Raw genomic sequence first — 15696 nt, 5'->3', positions numbered from 1 at the left:
TTTCATTTCCAGTACACAAACAGACGCAAAATATAGACTTCTGAGCCCTGCTACAAACTTATTCTATCAGAATCTATAGAGGTGAGGCCCAACCATCTGTATTTTTAACAAGAACACTAAAGTTTGAGAGGTACTATATAATGCACCATTCTCTTTTCTGATGTATTCCTTTCTTTCTACTTCAAGGAAAGTTTAACTGTCATGTACCATTTAATTTTCTAATCATCTTGAAATTGTTTGCTAAAATATAACAAAAACGTTGTTGAGTTGTCACAAAACAACCTAAATTAAATTTTAAAAATTAAGTAATTTAGATTTCAACTGCAATTGTTTTATAAATGTTTTTAACTTTAAAAAGGAAAGCTTGTTCTTTGTAATACAATGGATTGCAAAATATTTAGAGAACTAAGAATGAAGAATCATGAAAATAACTCAATTTCCTGGGAGAATTATAATTACCACAGTAGCTTCATTCATGCTGAAGTTTAACACATTCAATAGCTGCTGAGTTAAGACACTATATTGGTTCTTTACATCTCAATTATCCCAGTAAAAATTCAAGATCTCTTAAAACACACCTAAGTTTCAATAGGTGAATTTTACCATATCTGAGTTTATCAATATGTGACTTATTTTGTTTCAGTTAAACCTTCTTATTTAGAGTTAACTAAGTCCCAAAAGAACAGTTTGGGAGGTCCTATACCTATCATCTTTATCACTATAGCCCTGTTCTAAGAGTGAAAGAAGAAAAAGGTAGTTGCCTATCTAGGTTAGACAGGGTAGGTGGTATTACTAAATCTGGTAGAGTGGAAGAAACAAAGCCAATATCTAAGATAACCCAAAACAACAGGAAATATGACTAAATGCAATGAACAATGAATGAATAATTGTGCCTAGGGTGAGAGAGTAAAATTATATTTTAAAGACTACATCTGGCTTTAAAAACACTAACCTTACTCATCACTATGATAAACTAAACATTTCCATATTTCATACTAACATGTTTAGGAGACTAAAATAAGTTATTGATCTTAGTGTTTAATCAGAGTATGTGTTAATATAACACCAATATATTCTTAGAGGCTATATTAATGTGGAAACAACCCAAATAACCACCATCAGGAGAATAGATGAATAAATTATGATATATTCATACAGTAGAATACTCTATTTCAGTGAAAATGAATGAACTATGGTTACATGTAGCAACACAAATAAGGAACATTATGATGAGTTACAAAAGCAAGTCAAAGAAGAAAGAAAAAGTTATGATTTCATTTACACAAAGTTCAAAAACATGCAACACTAAAGAACATATTGTTTAGGGATGCAAATACTATTGGTAAAACTATTAAAAAAACAGAGAAAATATATATAAATTTGAGACAGTAGTTGCCTCGAAAGAGGGAAGGAAAGGAATGTGATTAGGAAAGGAGTACATAAGGGAATTTATAGGGAATGGTAATTTTCTTTTCTCATAATGGGTGATAAGTCACAGGAGGTTGTTGTATTGCTTTTGTTTATTCTGTACTCATGTTTTACAAATATTGTTTTATAAGCATTCAATGTTTAATAAAACAATTAAAATTTGATGTATTTCCTTTCTCTGTAATATATTTGCTCTGTCATAAAACAAGTTTATGATTTTAACAGATTTCAATTCTTTCCTTTCAACAGCAGCAGTTACAACTGAATATGCATATACATTCAATAGTTCTATTACTGTGCCTAAGATCAAAAGAATTATTAAATCTAACTTTAAGAAATAAGATGTCCAAGGAATAATATGAGGGCAATTTTTGGAGTAAAAATTAGTTTAGAACTCATAAAAATAAAAACAACTTCTTAATCTTCTAAGTGGTTAGTAAATCAAAGATATAGGCTATGTATTTTTTTTTTTTTTTACTTTAGATGGACAGCAATAACAAATTCCTAACTGGACAAATCTCTTCAGATTTTAACTTTACTAAAAACCTGATCCCAACCTAAGAAGTTCTACAATTTGCAAAAATACTTTAAAAACACTTTTTAAAAAAGGCTTATTCTTTTAAAAAAGAATATAACTAAAATACATAAAACTTGGAAATGCTTAAGCTTTAGTGGATTGTTCTGTCAACATGTGGATTTATTGAAAGAGCTGTGTTAACACATATTAAAAACCTAGGGACGAACTTTTTAAAACACTTTTTTTTTTAACTTTTTACCAAAAAAAGAATTCTCAAACTGTGAAATACAGTTAGTTGTTTACCTAGTATGGAAAGTGATGAAACAATAATGAAATCTGTCAACTTTTGTCTGTCTCCATAAAAGTAAATCTTGCATCCCAAATATATACATATGGAGAGATATAAATAAAAATCTTTATACAGTTTCATCTATGGATGTGGTTTACAGATTGTTCTTCCCCAGAACTATACTCAAAAAGGTTTTTCCAGCATTAAGGGTTTTATAATTCGATAAGTCTGAAGCCTACCAATAGTCAACACAAAAGAGTGAAACACTAGCTTTTTGAACCATTTTAGTTTTCAACAGGAAATGATCCTAAAGGTAAAAAGAGGCTTAGCCAATTATTTACTCATTCTTTTCCCCACATATTTAAATATTAACGATAAGAAAAATTTAAACGCCAAGCTTATAAAATTCCTCCATAAGGGTATAATTATTCTAGCTATTTTTCCCCCCAAAGTAGTATCTCTGAGCTCTTTCTTGGAATGTCTAAGAGTTTTGAATTGAAATGCAGCGACACCAACGCCAAAGATTCCCTTCCTTCCCATAAATCTAGAGATTCAGCGTCTAATTAATTACCTTTGGATATATTAATAACTCACATATAAATGCTAACCGCTATTTAGCATTTCTATTAACCTCCCGTCCATTAAAGATTTGGTAGTAATTTTCATATTTTACACCATCTATTATAAAATAATAATAAACTATTTATTACGAATATATATTTCACAGCAACTTCACCTCTTAAACCTAGGCTTAACTTTTTTCGTCCTCCCCATCTAACCAAAAACTTTAGGATCATATCCTTTTTAACACTTTAATTGAACCTCACAACTCAAAACTACCAACCCCGCTAATCCCTTATTTCATACGATTATAACTTTTTTTTAAAGTACTTTAAAAGCCCTATACCTTTTTCCTTCATCCGTAAGACAAGCTCTGAGAACAAAAGTGAGGGGTCAAGGATAGTGTGAAATCTGAGGGAAGAGGTGGGGCAGAAGGTTAAAGAGAGTTTGGAGTAGGACAAAAGAAAGAACTAGAAAAGTAAGCTGGGTGACGAAAACCGTTAGGCGCTGGTTAGGCTTGGGTGCAGCTAAGGACACGAAGGGGAGGGGCTTAACCTCTTGCGCTCTAACCCCCAACGCACGGAAGCGACTGCCACACACCCTATCCGCCTCTCAGAGCAGCAGCCATTTTGGCTTTGCCCCAGCTCCGCCCCTCGGACGCGGACGGCTCCATCCCCCCACGCGCACCCCACCCCCGCCTTCTTCGCGCAGAAACAGGAAGTAGGATTGCGGACCTAGGAGCCAGGCCGGCAGCAGCTCAGGACTAGAGTCGCGCTCCGAACGCACTGCAGTCAAATCCTTGCCGCTGCCCCTGGCTGTCGCCTCCCAAGAAAAGTCGTGGGACCATGTCGAATATGGAGAGTATCCTTTCCTTTCTTAAAAGTTGCTGCTAGGGCTTAAAGAGGTGGGAGAGAGGAGGGCCTGGGGCCCTGGAAGGTGCCTGGTGGTGACCTTTTAGGTCTAGTTGAGGAGGGGTGAGGGTTCTGACTCCGATTGGTAGGCTTTGGCAGCTTATTTTGTTTTGTTTGTTGTTGTTTTCCTGGTAGCCGCAAGCATCCTGAATCAGGGGACGTGGGGCTGCTTTGAGAAGATTACTGAACACGAACCCTCCCTTGTTGAAGGCTACTGTCACCTGTTCTTTCAGGGAATTTATCCATTTCTGAAAAATCGAAGGAGAGTGGTGTGGAAGCAGGCGACAGTTTGCCAGAGGTTTGGGGCAGAGGTATAGGTTTTGAATGGGTAACGAGGGCAAATAATTTTTGTGGAACTTCTTCCTTTTTCTGGATGGAGGTGACTGGTGATGAGTTCTTAATACCAGCCCTCCGAACTAAGTTGATTGCTTGCTTGTTAATAATCTGATTTAGCACGTGAGGAAACTCATAGTTTCCTAAAGCCACAAAAATCCATCAGTTGCACCTGTGTTACCACTTAAGCAATGTGTTCAAGGTTAGGAACCAAGCTGTGTGAAGCTCTGAATTGAAGAAGGATGAGGTGGTTTTTTGCAAGTGAAATACCATCACAGGATTTTCATGTCGCTGTCCTTCTTCCAGAAATTGGCATTACAGAAATAGAGTACTTTGATATCTTGCTATTGAATGAAACTTGGCAAAATAACAAAATTGGGTCATAGAAATTCTCTGATAGCTCATATTGAAACTATTTTCATTCATTAATTTGTAAGTCTGAAATATAGAAAGACATTTGGTGAGAGTATTAAATTATGTAAACTGTACTGAGAATATTGGTAACATATTTGGTGCTGAACTGGCCAAGATAAACCAAGAATAAAATGTGAACCTTTGTGGAGGTGCAGAAATAGGTCACTTCATGAACAGAGTAGATGACTAAAAGGCCCAGTTTAAAGGATATAATTTATAGAAGTGTAGTTGTGTTAGATGATTTTTATTAAAGCACCATCATAAAAGAGCACTGGATTATGAGTCAGAAGATCAATTTCCAATCCCAGTTCTGCCTTTTAAGAAACATGTGAGTTAGAACAACTCATATAGCCTCTGTTATGCAATGTTTACTCATCTGTAAACATACTAACTGACCTGTCAGCCTTATAAAGCTCTTGTGAAGGTAAAATGAAATGTAAGGGCTTACTAAATTACGAAGTTTTGAACATGTTAAGTATTAAGAAGTGAAGTACAATTTGCTATCTTTTTCGCCAGATCTTTTGGAAGGGTTTGAGGTAATAGCTCTAAAACTGCTTTTATTTCCTACTTTAATAATGCAAATTACTTTTGCTCACCTAAAAACCTACTCTATGTGATTTCCAATAATAAGATAGTTACTAATTTTCTTTCACTGAAAAGTGTGTATGCCTGACTATAATTAAAATTAATGGTACTATTATCAGTAGTTTAATACATAACAAAAATGAACTGTAACTACTCTTAAGTCCATCAAAGGAAGTGAGGACTTCATTCATACCATCTGGCAGTGGTTAGTTCTCTTGGTCCTTTTTTTAGAATCCAGACCTTTTCCTTTGAGTATAGAGGAAGAAAATGACATATGGGCTCAGACCTGTCTTTCATAAATAAATAACTTGAACTGAAACTTGAGTAACATTTATTTGTCACCTATTTGAAATGCAGAAATCTCATTGTTACAGTATGTAAGAAGAATAAATGTGCTAACACAATTGAATTAGCATGGTAATTGTGACTTCTGTCCTTGGGCAGATAGATACACTGAAGTTATGTTGGATTAGATCCAATATCATTTTAAACAACTTGATGGAATAGCCAAATTTATTTATTTTTTAAAATTTTTATTACAGTATGTTTGCTTTACAATATCATGTTAGTTTATGCTGTATGGCAATGTGCCTTTTCCTGGGGAAAATATTTGTCGCTGACATCTCTTTCTCTAGGGGATTCTAACCTGAAAAAGGTTGAGAAGCAACGAAGTAGATAATAGGTACTGTAGACATAGAGTAAAGAAAGGGATGTTGTGAACTGGACTGGTATCATTGTCTCCTTTTGTAGTCACCTAGACAGATGAGACTGTGTTATAGGCAAAAATTGCCAGCTACCTTAAAAATGCTCTCCATTGTGAATGGCTTTACATCCTAAAGCAGAATTACAGATCAGAGTCTCTGAGGCTTTGCTAGTGTTGACAAATGTATTGTGATTTTTTAACCAAGATATTAATAATAGTTCAAATTTTGTTTTTTAAATATCACCTGACAGTAGTCTTACAATGTATGTCCTGGCTTGCTAGTAGAATGTTGTCTTACAAGAAGTATTTTATGTAAGGAATGCTTATCGTTCATCATTTGATGCTATTTGAGGATCAGTTCTGAGCAATTCACTATGAAAGTTAAAATGCAAAAAGAGAAATAAGAGTTGAGCTGGCTTTGAATTCCTTCTTGTTCTTCTATTCACAGTTAATTACCCATCTCTAGGCTTCAGTTTTCACATCTGTACAATGAGGGAAGTTGACAAGCGATCTCTAAGGTTTCTTTCAATTCTGAAGATCTCCCTGAGTTTCTGTGTTCCCAAACTCTACCTCCCAGACATACACAAGGGATGATGAAGATGCTGGGAGCTGAAAAAGAGGAAAGTTGGGTATATAATGCCACTTTTTCTCATCAAATGTATGAATAACCATCTATGGTATGGCACCACTGCTTTAGTCTGGAGCAGGCAGGTGCTAGTAGAACATTCTTATTCCTTCCTCTTACCTCCTTTGTTTTCAACCTTTACTTCTATGTAAAGGATTGTAAAATCCTACTGTTGGCACTTGGAATCAAATAGCTTTCTGCCCTACTATGTTGGGATAACTTACTTTCCCTTGGAGTTGCTCCACCGACTTCAGAGAGGTAGGCAGGACGTAAGAGTTCTACTATGAATTTCTGCTAGTAAACTGACTATAACCGTTTTTCTTGAGGAAGCAGATTGAAATCTTAGAGCAAGGTTTCCTTCTGTATGCATATTAAATATGTGGAACCCTAATGATTGTTATTTAAATTTTAAAGCAATAATCTATTAAGGCATAGGTGATTTCTCCCCTTTGCCTGTCAGCAGTGTGATTGCTATTAAATGAAATCACACAGAATGTTTTTATTTTCCTTTTTAAATTTATTTATTTTTGGCTGTGTTGGGTCTTCGTTGCTGCGTGTGGGCTTTCCCTAGTTGTGGAGAGAGGGGGCTACTCTTTGTTACGGTGCGCGGGCTTCTCATTGCAGTAGCTTCTCGTTGCAGAGCACGGGCTCTAGGCGTGTGGGCTTCAGTAGCTGTGATGTGTGGGCTCAGTAGTTGTGGCTCGCGGGCTCTAGAGCGCAGTCTCAGTAGTTGTGGTACACTGCCTTAGTTGCTCCGCAGCATGTGGGATATTCCTAGACCAGGGCTCAAACCCGTGTCCCGTGCATTGGCAGGCAGATTCTTAACCACTGCACCACCAGGGAAGCCCAACATAGAATGTTTTAAAGACACATTGGGATTTTTTTATTCCCTGACTAGCTGTATTGCCCAGTTAAGATAGGTGACTTATCTAAATCATGAGGTGGTAATGACAATTTATTGAACATCTACTATGTACCAAACTTTGTGCTGGGGATTTTATATATCATCTCAAAACCTCAAAACAACCCTGGAAGATGGGTGGTAGTGTCCTCATTTTATAGAACAGGCAATTAAAGCTAAGAAAACTACAGAGCTTGTAAGTGTAAAGGATCTGAGCTCGGCTCCAAAGTCTCTGGTGTGTTCACGTTTCCATAGTGCCTCCAGAACTTACAGTGCACTTCAGTTATATTTGATCAAGTCCTAGGGTTATGCAGAGCTACTCTTTCTATATATTGACATTCCATTTGAGATTTTTGCTTTAAAAAGAGTTTGGAAAACCATGAATCAACACAATCACTTTAGGGAGGACCTAGCTTAGATTTTCTCGAAGGCAAGTCTATTCATAGATATATTTCCTATTAAGAGGTACACCTGGGCTTCCCTGGTGGCACAGTGGTTGAGAGTCCGCCTGCCGATGCAGGGGACACGGGTTCATGCCCCGGTCCGGGAAGATCCCACATGCCGCAGAGCGGCTGGGCCCGTGAGCCATGGCCGCTGAGCCTGCGCGTGCGGAGCTTGTGCTCCGCAACGGGAGAGGCCACAGCAGTGAGAGGCCCGCGTTCTGCCAAAAAAAAAAAAAAGAAAGAGGTACACCTGTATGATGTAATGTTTTAAATTTTAATTTTATAGAGTTAGAAGGTAGGGAATACTACTTTCTGAAAATTTGAAATAATTGTTCAGATGATTCATTGATTTTACTTATTTATCAATCCCAAGGACTAAGTGAGTTAGTGTTTTCCTTTTGCATGGATTTTGGCAGGAGGAGGGAAATCTACTGCCATTAATGGAGATCTTTGAGACCAATTTTTCAGAGTCAGTGTTTATGTTAGCAAAAAAGCAAGCATGGTGGTGTATAATAAACCTCATAGTGGTTAAGAGGAAGATGGTAGGGAGGGGAGGAAGAAGGTACACTGGGCAGAGGAGCTGTATGTGAAGACACAGAGTCAGGTAACTGGTGGAGGCCATCATCACTGAAGCACAAGTTGCTGGAGCCTGGGATTACCCAAGATCTAGTTTAGGGCCTTATGCATTATTCTATACATGTTAATATGTATTACTGTTCAGCCTTCTAAACCTTCAATCCATCAAAAATAAAGTATTTCAGTCATTGTCTTTTCAGTTGGCAAAGAAAAATAAATACTGTCTTAATAGCAACCACTTTGCCAAATTGAATTTATGATTAGTCAGTGAAGGAGATTATTCTGCCAGTTTTATTTTTTCCAAATAGAAAAATACTCCAAGGATTTACAGCTAACTAAAATATCTAAAATATTTCACAGTATATCAACTCTGGTTCATAGTTCAATTTAGTGGTTGAATCAACGCCATTATTTTCCACATTAGCAATAGAGGATATTCACTTATTGTAGTGTATACAGAAAGTGATTATTTGAATAGCAGGCACCTGAATTTAAGAATCGCCTACCCTGGTTGTAGAAGGTACCCGAGAGTTAGAGGCAAGGTTTTAGACGGAGGAGTGTTTTGATTTCTGGCCTAGGACAAAAGATACATCATCAGAAAAACACTGGTTTTACAGGTTGCCTGGGATACATAGACACATATGAATATATTTGGCAGGGGTGGTAGTCTAAGATATGTAGTCCACCTCTATGGAATCATGTGCTTTACACTACATTTATGAGTCAAAATGGGAAAAATAAGAAGAGACCATGTAAAAAGTATTTTCCAAAACCAAATATCTTCAATTTTAAAAGCCGTCCTTTATTGTGAGACTCTCCTTCCTACATTTTTGGTGCTGCTCTATTCTTTCTGTTAATTATACCAGTCCAAGGATTTTTAAAAAAGTCTGGGATCTGCTATGACATTGGTTTTCTCACTCTTAGCCACAGAGCCCTTTTTTTTCCTGAATGGAATCATGTAGAATCCTAATATACTACAGAAATAAACATCGTTGTATTAGTGTAAACTTATTCATAAGCTTATATGTGTAATTGAGTCCTCTTGCCCAACATCAGTGATGCTTTTTCCCCAGTATATCAGGTACCATTGCAAAACATTTTTTCTACTATTCATTTACTTAAAACTATTGAGTACTTCTGTTAATCACTGCACTAAGCTGATGGTATAAGGATAATTAGGGTTCATCCATATTCTCAGGGTGTCCATAGTCTAGTTAAAGAAGTAGACATGTAAACAAAGAATTATAATGAAATACAGAAAAGTACATCATATATAAAGTAACATGGGAATACAGAGTAAGTAGCTACTGACACTGTAAATTTCAAATTAGTGTTTCCACAGAGTATACTTAAAATTTAGGACCAGAATGTTTGAAGACAGCCTTGGAGAAGAGCTATTTTATATTAAATTTATATCAAGCACAAACAGGTTCAGTGTATCCAAGTTATAATACTACTACACATTCCTAACAGTGTTGTCCATATACCAGTATTATTTAATACATGCTTTTGGGTTTTTTTCTTTTAATTTTCAAGCAACCCTCTTTTTTAAATTGCAAGGATACCATCTCATGGAATAGGACTATAGACTCCTAATCTAACCTTTTATTTGAAATGAATTTTTTACAAAAATCATGTAACTTTAATCCTCACCTCCCCAAGAGCAAGTACAAAAAAGAATAAAAGACCAGTTACCTGCCACTGGGCTTAAGAAATAAAACATTACCAACTCATCTCTTATTTCCCCACCAAAGGCAACCACTGTCTAAAAGTTCATATTTATCATTTCCATGCATTTGTTTATATTTGACCACATACGTATACATTCTTAGGATATAATTAATGCCTTGCATATTTTCCAATTTTATGTGTGTGGTATAATGTTTTCTTTTTTATTCAAGATGGTTCTTCAGATTCATTCATTATGTCATTTTCACTTTCACCTCTATGTAGTTTTTTTTTTTAACATCTGTACCTTTTTTTTTTTTAAACATCTTTATTGGAGTATAATTGCTTTATTGTAGAAATATCATACAATTTATCCATTCTATTTAGTGATGAACATTTAGGTTGTTTCCATGGTTTTCTGTCATTATAAACAATACTGCTATGATCACTTGTACATATTTGCTGTGTCAGCTGGGGACAGTTTCTCTATGGTATATACCTAGGAGTGGGATTGCTGGGTTGGAGACTATGGGTATTTTCAAGTAATGATTTTTTGATGATTTCCATTGTAATCTGTATACCTTTTATTTTTCTTATCATGCTTGGTAGGACTCCAGAACAATGCTTAATTTAAAAAAATATGTGTGTGTGTGTATGTATGTGTGTATATATATATATCTATATATATCTATATATATCATGATCACTTTCTTGTTACAGTCATCTCTGGGTATCTGCAGGGGATTGGTTCCAACACCCCCCTCCCCTCACAGATACCCAGATCTGCAGATATGCAGATCTCTTAGTTGGGCCTCTATTTGCAGATGCAAACCCATGGATACAGAGAGATGACTGTACTGATTTTAAAAGGAATTCTAATTATTCACTGTTAAGGATGATGATTGCTCGAGGTTTTGTTTTTGTTTTCATGTGAATTTTTTTTTAACATCTTTATCGGAGCATAATTGCTTTACAGTGGTGTGTTAGTTTCCACTTTATAACAAAGTGAATCAGTTATACATATACATATGTTCCCATATCTCTTCCCTCTTGCGTCTCCCTCCCTCCCACCCTCCCTATCCCACCCTTCAAGGTGGTCACAAACCACCTAGCTGATCTCCCTGTGCTATGCGGCTGCTTCCCACTAGCTATCTATTTTACGTTTGGTAGTGTATATATGTCCATGCCACTCTCTCACTTTGTCACAGCTTACCCTTCCCCCTCCCCATATCCTCAAGTCCATGCTCTAGTAGGTCTGTGTCTTTATTCCCGTCTTACCCCTAGGTTCTTCATGACATTATTTTTTCTTAGATTCTATATATATATATATGTGTTAGCATACGGTATTTGTTTTTCTCTTTCTGACTTACTTCACTCTGTATGACAGACTCTAGGTCCATCCACCTCACCACAAATAACTCAATTTCGTTTCTTTTTATGGCTAAGTAATATTCCATTGTATATGTGCCACATCTTTATCCATTCATTTGTTGATGGACACTTAGGTTGCTTCCATGTCCTGGCTATTGTAAATAGAGCTGCAATGAACATTTTGGTACATGACTCTGTTTGAATTATGGTTTGCTCAGCGTATATGCCCAGTAGTGGGATTGCTGGGTCGTATGGTAGTTCTATTTGTAGTTTTTTAAGGAACCTCCATAATGTTCTCCATAGTGGCTGTATCAATGTACATTCCCACCAACAGTGCAAGAGTGTTCCCTTTTCTCCACAGCCTCTCCAGCATTTATTGTTTGTAGATTTTTTGATGATGGCCATTCTGACCAGTGTGAGATGATATCTCATTGTAGTTTTGATTTGCATTTCTCTAATGATTAATGATGTTGAGCATTCTTTCATGTGTTTGTTGGCAATCTGTATATCTTCTTTGGAGAAATGTCTGTTTAGGTCTTCTGCCCATTTTTGGATTGGGTTGTTTGTTTTTTTGATATTGAGCTACATGAGCTGCTTGTAAAGTTTGAAGATTAATCCTTTGTCAGTTGCTTCATTTGCAAATATTTTCTCCCATTCTGAGGGTTGTCTTTTGGTCTTGTTTATGGTTTCCTTTGCTGTGCAAAAGCTCTTAACTTTCATTAGGTCCCATTTGTTTATTTTTGTTTTTATTCCCATTTCTCTAGGAGGTGGGTCAAAAAGTATCTTGCTGTGATTTATGTCATAGAGTGTTCTGCCTATGTTTTCCTCTAAGAGTTTGATAGTGTCTGGCCTTACATTTAGGTCTTTACTCCATTTTGAGTTTATTTTTATGTATGGAGTTAGGGAGTGTTCTAAGTTCATTATTCTTTTACATATAGCTGTCCTGTTTTCCCAGCACCACTTATTGAAGAGGCTGTCTTTTCTCCTTTGTATATTCTTGCCTCCTTTATCAAAGATAAGGTGACCATATGTGTGTGGGTTAATCTCTGGGCTTTCTATCCTGTTCCATTGATCTATATTTCTGTTTTTGTGCCAGTACCATACTGTCTTGATTACTGTAGCTTTGTAGTATAGTCAGAAATCCAGGAGCCTGATTCCTCTGACTCTATTTTTCTTTCTCAAGATTGCTTTGGCTATTCAGGTTCTTTTGTGTTTCCATATGAATTGTAAGATATTTTATTCTAATTCTGTGAAGAATGCCATAAGTAGTTTGATAGGTATTGCATTGAATCTGTAGATTGCTTTGTGTAGTATAGTCATTTTCAAAATATTGATTCTTCCAATCCAAGAACATGGTATATGTCTCCATCTGTTTATGTCATCTTTGATTACTTTCATCAGTGCTTTATAGTTTTCTGAGTACCAGTCTTTCACCTCCTTAGGCAGGTTTGTTCCTAGGTATTTTATTCTTTTTGTTACAGTGGTAAATGGGAGTGTTTCCTTAATTTCTCTATGTGTTTTTTTCATTGTTGGTGTATAGGAATGCCAGAGACTTCTGTGCATTAATTTTGTATCCTGCAATCTTACCAAATGCATTGATTAGATCTAGTAGTTTTCTGGTGACATCTTTAGGATTTTCTATGCATATTATCATGTCATTGGCAAACAGTGACAGTTGTACTTCTTCTTTTCCAATTTGTATTCCTTTTATTTCTTTTTCTTCTCTGATTGCTGTGCCAGGACTTCCAAAACTATGAATAAGAGTGGTGAGAGTGGACATCTTTGTCTTTTTCCTGATCTTAGTGGAAATGCTTTCAATTTTTCACCATTGTGTTTGATGCTTGCTGTGGGTTTGTTATATATGGCCTTTATTATGTTGAGGTATGTTCCCTCTATGCCCATTTTCTGGAGAATTTCTATCATGAATGGGTGTTGAATTTTGTCAAAAGCTGTTTTGCATCTATTGAGAAGATCCTATGGTTTTTTTCCCTTAATTTATCAATGTGGTGTATCACATTGTTTGATTTGTATATATTGAAGAATCCTTGCATCCCTGGGTTAAATCCCACTTGATCATGGTTTTTGATCCTTTTTATGTGCTGTTTGATTCTGTTTGCTAGTGTTATGTTGAGGATTTTTGCATCTATATTCATCAGTGATATTGGTCTATAATTTTCTTTTTTTGTGGTATCTTTTTCTGCTTTGGTATCAGGGTGACAGGGGCTTTGTAGAATGAATTTGGGAGTGTTTCTCCCTCTGCAGTTTTTTGGAAGAGTTTGAGAAGGATCGGTGTTAGCTCTTCTCTAAATGTTTGATAGAATTCACCTGTGAAGCCATCTGGTCCTGAACTTTTGTTTGTTGGAAGATTTTTAATTACGGTTTCAATTTCATTACTTGTGATAGGTCTGTTTATATTATCTAATTCTTCCTTGTTCAGTCTTGGAAAATTGTACCTTTCCAAGAATGTGTCTATTTCTTCATGGTTGTCCATTTTACTGGCATATAGTTGTTTGTAGTAGTCTCTTATAATCCTTTGTATTTCTGCAGTGTCAGTTGTGATTTCTCCTTTTTCATTTCTAATTTTATTGATTTGCCTCCCCTCCCTTTTTTTCTTGATCAGTCTGGCTAAGGGTTTACCAATTTTGTTTATCTTCTCAAAGAACCAGCTTTTAGTTTCATTGATCTTTGCTATTGTTTTCTTCATTATTATTTCATTTATTTTTGCTCTGTTCTTTATGATTTCTTTCCTTCTACTGTTTTTGGGTTTTCTTTGTTCTTCTTTCTCTAGTTGCTTTTAGTGTAGGGCTAGATTGTTTATTTGAGATTTTTCTTGTTTCTTGAGGTGAGATTGAATTGCTATAAACTTTCCTCCTAGAAATGCTTTTACTGCATCCCATAGGTTTTGGGTCATTGTGTTTTCATTGTCAATTTTTCCTATGAATTTTTAAAATTTCTTCTTTGATTTCTTCAGTGACCTCTTGGTTATTTAGTAGTGCACTGTTTAGCCTCCTTGTATTTGTTTTTTACAGTTTTTTTCCTGTAATTGATTTCCAATCTTATAGCGTTGTGGTCAAAAAACATGCTTGATACGATTTCAATTTTCTTAAATTTTTTGAGGATTGATTTGTGACCCAAGATGTGATCTATCCTGGAGAATGTTTCGTGTGCACTTGAGAAGAAAGTGTATTCTGCCACTTTGGGGTGGAATGTTCTATAAATATCAATAAGATCTATCTTGTCTATTGTGTCATTTAAAGCTTGAGTTTCCTTATTTATTTTCTGTTTGGATGATCTGTCCATTGTTAAAGTCCTATACTGTTATTGTGTTACTGTCGATTTCTCCTTTCATGGTTGTTAGCATTTGCCTTATGTATTGAGGTGCTCCTGTGTTGGGTGCATAAACATTTATAATTGTTTTGTCTTCTTCTTGGATTGTTCCTTTGATCATTATGTACTGTCCCTCCTTATCTTTTGTAACAGTCTTTATTTTAAAGTCTATTTTATCTGATATGAGTATTGCTACTCCAGCTTTCTTTTGATTTCCATTTGCATGGAATATCTTTTTCCATCCCTTCACTTTCAGTCTGTATATGTCCCTAGGTCTGAAATGGGTCTGTTGTAGACAACATATATATGGGTCTTGTTTTTGTATCCATTCAGCCAGTCTGTGTCTTTTGGCTGGGGCATTTAATCCATTTACAATCAAGGTTATTATCGATATGTATGTTCCTATGACCACTTTCTTAATTGTTTTGGGTTTGTTTTTGTGAGTCTTTTTCTTCTCTTGTGTTTCCTGCTTCAAGAAGTTTCTTTAGCATTTGTTGTAAAGCTGGTTTGGTGGTGCTGAATTCTCTTAGCTTTTGCTTGTCTGAAAAGCTTTTGAATTCTTTATTGAATCTGAATGAGATCCTTGCTGGGTAGAGTAATCTTGGTTGTAGGTTTTTCTCTTTCATCACTTTAAGTGTATCCTGCCACCCCTTCTGGCCTGCAGTTTCCACTGAAAAATCAGCTGATAACCTTATGGGGATTCCTTTATATGTTATTTTTTGTTTTTCCCTTGCTGCTTTTAATATTTTTTCTTTGAATTTAATTTTTGTTAATATGATTAATATGCGTCTTGGTGTGTTTTTCCTTGGGTTCATCCTGTATGGGACATCCTGTATGGGACTTGGGTGACTATTTCCTTTCCCATGTTAGGAACGTTTTCAACTATAATCTCCTCAAATATTTTCTCAGACCTTTTCTTTTTCTCTTTGTCTTCTGGGACCCCTATAATTCAAATGTTGTTGCGTTTAGTGTTGTCCCAGAGATGTCTGAGCTTGTTCTGGATTCTTTTCATTCTTTTTTCTTTATTCTGCTCCTCAGCAGTTA

General features: G+C 35.8%; 1 protein-coding gene across 1 annotated transcript in view; it reads left to right on the top strand.

Annotated features, from left to right (window-relative positions):
- The first annotated feature begins 3515 nt into the window (after nucleotides 1-3515).
- The window catches only part of LOC309839687 (charged multivesicular body protein 1B2-like), a 38388-nt gene continuing 26207 nt past the window's right edge, over nucleotides 3516-15696 (top strand). Inside the window, exon 1 of the mRNA XM_082681562.1 lies at nucleotides 3516-3656. The gene's annotated coding sequence lies outside the window, so the exon portion shown is untranslated. The remainder of the gene's footprint in view (nucleotides 3657-15696) is intronic.

The sequence above is a fragment of the Grampus griseus genome (genome assembly GCF_964374135.1).
Source record: "Grampus griseus genome assembly, chromosome: X".
NCBI lineage: Eukaryota > Metazoa > Chordata > Mammalia > Artiodactyla > Delphinidae > Grampus > Grampus griseus.
The sequence above is the reverse complement of the archived record's forward strand: the minus strand, read 5'-3'. Positions and strand labels throughout refer to the sequence as shown.